Source organism: Malurus melanocephalus, unplaced genomic scaffold (assembly GCF_030028575.1).
Source record: "Malurus melanocephalus ecotype Western Australia unplaced genomic scaffold, MMel_1.1 scaffold_383, whole genome shotgun sequence".
NCBI lineage: Eukaryota > Metazoa > Chordata > Aves > Passeriformes > Maluridae > Malurus > Malurus melanocephalus.
This window is the reverse complement of record NW_026623615.1, coordinates 146,561-150,865: the sequence shown is the minus strand read 5'-3', so window position 1 is coordinate 150,865 and position 4,305 is coordinate 146,561.

Genomic DNA, 4,305 nt, shown 5'->3' with positions numbered 1-4,305 from the left:
TTTACAAAGGTCACGGATCTTTGTGAAACTTTGTGGTGTGTGTACTTACAGAAATTGCACACTAATAAGCACTTCGATATTTTCTGTCCTGATTTGAATAAAATTGCTTGGAAAAATCAAGGATGGGGTGGGAGGGCAGTGTTGGGCTTTTTTCAATAGTTTATTCTATTTTGGTGAATGCTACCCATTCAGTACTTTTCCTCTTGCTGAGTTCCTTGGTGAAAGTAATTAGTAAATATCATGATGCTCTTCCAAACAACAATAAGATTTAGCTGATTACCATGGACAGAAAGCTGTAAAAATTGAAGTTTTGGAGCACCTTTATTTTTTATTGCATTAGCACTAATTGTGCATACATTGTCATTGAGAGATTCTTTATTATCCTGATACAGTACCTCTTTYACTGAAAGACTAATAAAATTTTTGTCAWCACCATTAATACTATTTCCTATCACACTTGCACACATTTTTACTCTAAAAGTTAATATATATATATATTTATAGGTGCGTGCTTTTGGAACTAAATCAGCTTACAATGCAAGAACATTCTTATCCTTGATCTTTCTCAAAAGACTAACCTGTAGAGCAAGTTGGTTTGTATAATTGTCTATCTCACCACTCGTCCCTTTCCAAAATGTCTTTTATTTCAATGGCTGATATAGTTTCTTACTTTGTGGAGGYTTTGCAGTAGAGAGTTCTGTTTGAATCTATAATGCAGCTGCAATTCCTTTGTTTTCCTTCCTCCAGGAAAAAARGCAAAAGAAGTGTTCATAATAATTCTTGCAAGAAATAAAACTAGCACTAAGTAAAGATTAATTATTTCATTCTCTCTCCCTGTGGGTGCTGCACATGTGACTGCTACATTCTAGTAGAAAAAAAATAAATTAATCAGTGTTTAAATTGCAGATATTCCCTGTGTAATAACCTAATTTACTCAAACTGAAAAGCAAGAGTTTTTCAAACATGTCCAATCAATTTTATGATTTAAACAAATCTCATAAATCAAAATAGTTTGCATTTTTCTGTGTCATCTTGCTTTGTGTTCTACCTTGAGCTAAAAAAATTAATTTTGTTGCCTATTTCTATAGTTGCTATATAATTTTGTCATAAATTCACTAACTTATTAGAAAAATGAGMTTAGGCAAAATAGGGGGTTTGCCTGTTCTTCCAAATTTATGTCCACTGATGACATCATTTCCATTCTCAGTAAGCACTGATGACTAAAGTGGGTAAAAAATGCTTTTAAGGATCCCTTCACAGGAAATATTGAAAAATTATACTTAATTCATCCAGTTAAAATGTCCTAAGCATACAATGGTCATGCATTGTTTTCTATTGAACTTGGCAAATTTGTGCAGTGAAATTGTTTTTTCATGCTGTCTTGGCAGAAAAAGGCCAAGCAATCATTGTAATTTTGAAGAATCTGTGATCACAGAATAGTTGTTTTCTTCTTTTAAAAAATGTCACTTTACAGAAAGACATATCTTGGAAACGGTCATAMTGGCTGTGTCATTTTCTGACTTAGCCTCACTTGACTAAATAGTGTGTTTAAGAATGAAAATAACTAGATGCAGGCATCAAGATCTCATTTTCTTTGGATTGCCACTCAATTTATTTGCAGACACAAGGAGGAACCAATTATTTAAATCTTCTCAGRCCATAATTTTTATTTTGTAATTTTTATTTAACTGTTCCATTTTGTATAGCAAAAACAAAGGCAGATTTTATTGTTACCAAACCAGACATATAACATGAACTACTTTGCAACTCAACCAGTGAATCTAAGTACCTCTCCTGTAGCCCTCCTAAAGGTGCCAGTGACTGCCCAGATGAGAAAACTCCCTGCTGCACCAAAAGCAGTTATGAAGCTCACAATAAAGAAGACCAAAAGGTTGGAAAAGGGGAATTGACAGCAGAAGTAACAGAGATGATGAGAGAAAGATTATGGAAAATGCCAGGATGAATCTTACAGCGATAAGGGAGAGCTAATGAGGGAAGGTACCAACAAGAACAAGACCCAAGTGCTTGCCTGAGTCCTTTGAATATCGAGAGTCTGTATCATAATCAGAAATTCTTAGACAAGAAGCAGTCCTAAGAATCTGGACACATGGAAGCATAGCAAGAAAAGGTGGGATTCTGGATATGCAGAACCCATTTCGGTAGCTTTKCTGCTGGCCCATGTTTACTTTGGCTTTAAAATCAAATGTACACAAGATTGCAGAGAGATACTCAGGGATCAGGACAGGGGATGACATAATTTTAGGTATTTCTTCTGTAGTCATCTTTACCTCGTGCATGATACAAAAGAAGAGTGAGGCCTAGCAAAAAAGTCTTATTTTTTGGTGGCACTACTTGGAAATTACCTTAATCCATCTTAGTTGGTGAGTTGCTACTTGTAAGTTATTGATCTTTTTTTTTTTTTTTTTTTTTTTTTTTTTTTTTTTTTTTTTTTTTTTTTTTTTTTTTTTTTTTTTTTTTTTTTTTTTTTTTTTTTCTGTGAGATCAGCCAACGTCACCCAGGATGTTAATTCAAAATGTTCCCATATGACTGAACTGGGAGCCCTGGAAAAAATGCTCTGCTTACTGCTCCCTGCCTTCCTTCAGAGATATAGTTTGTGACCTATCCTTAAACCCAGGAGATGTGTGATGGGGAAATGAATAGTGGATTTTTTTTCTCCCCTCTGAGCATATAATTTTCTTAATTCATAGTTTCAATGCTCTATATGAATTTAGAGGGTGTCTTGGGATTTGAGCAGTTTTAACAGTGCTTCAGTATTTCTTTCTAATGCTAGTATATTTATTTGAGGATTAGCCCTGTATTTCTACATATGGATAACTAAGAACATGTTTGCCTGGTGTTGTCAGCTTCAGTAGTTCATTACAGCAAGTCTCTGTATCAAATCCAGACATTTGGTCCAACATCTGTCACTAAGTGCATGTCATTAAAATGTTATTTTGCAAGAGAAAATAAAACTAGGGTCTGATTATGTATGACACTGATGGTTGTTCAGAGAGAAAGGGAAAAAATTGATTAATATTTACTTCATTTTGAATAGTTATATTATCAAGATTCTTATCCAGGTGAAGCATGCTATAGGAGAAACAAGATTTTTTTATAAAAGCAGTGTTGGGTAAACAACTGCAAGTAAAATGGGGCCAGGAGATCAGTGTGACAGGGCAGTAAATGTGGTGCTGGGGAGTGTGGAGGGTGCAGTGAATGCAGTGCTGAGGAGTGTGGAGGGTTCTGTCCTGAACACTGTGAAGTGGAAAGGCACCATATGGCAGAAACAGTACACGGGGCTTGCAAGAGCGACTGCAAGCAAGGCAGAAAAAACACCTCTGATCTACGTGACTTGTCCTATGATAGAAGGTTCACACTGCAAGCAAAACAAGCAATAAAAGTAGTATAAAAGCATATGCTGAGAGACTGAACTGATTCAGATTCTGGACACAACAGTCAGGTAATGGAGCTGGGAGGGTGGATTTCCAGAGCAGGCAGCTAACTGCTGGGAGAGTGGTTACCTGATCCAAGAAGGAAGAGGAGAGCCTCTCCTCCTGCTCTGCCACCTATGCAAAGYTAATAAAGCTGATGATAGAAGTAATAACCTCAGTCACGGTCATTTTCTTCACGAGGTGCATCCTAGCTGCCCCAGGTTTCAAGACTCAAGGTGTACCTCAGAGGGGTTTTGGACTGAGCGAGTTTGCTTCCGATTCCCAGTTAACTCCTGAAGTTGTGTCCAGTCTCTGAAATAAGCTGGGAGCTATATCCCGGGTCTGGCACCGCTCTTCCCTCGCACTGAACAAGTCCTGTGGGCTCCGCACTATGGTTCCCGCTGCKGCGGAAAGGCAAACCTTCCTCTGCAGGACTGGCGGCGGGAGCTCCGGGCTGTCCCGTGCAACCGGGGGACAAAATGGGAGCGGCGGGAGCGAGGAAGGAGCTGTCGCTGCCCGTGTGCTGCAGCCCCCGCAGGGACCAGCCCGGAGCCCCGCACTCTCCAGCCGACTCCCAGCGCCTCCCGAGAGTCAATTCCTATTCTGCTACCGCGCTTTGCTTCCGCTCCCGAGGCAACCGGAGGGCTGCCCACACGCTACGGCACCTCCCCTCCAGCCGCGCCGGTGCCCCGGAGGCTCGCTCCCCGCCGCTGGCAGCGCCTGAGCGCCCTTCTGAGCCCTCTCGCAGCGCCCCGAGGCGGAGGGAAGGTCCATGCCCGCCGCTCGAGCCMCTGCGGGAGCCGCGCCGAGGACACGGAGTGGCCGCTGCCGCTGCCACCGCCCCGCCGGGACACCCCCGGTCCGCCCCCGCCG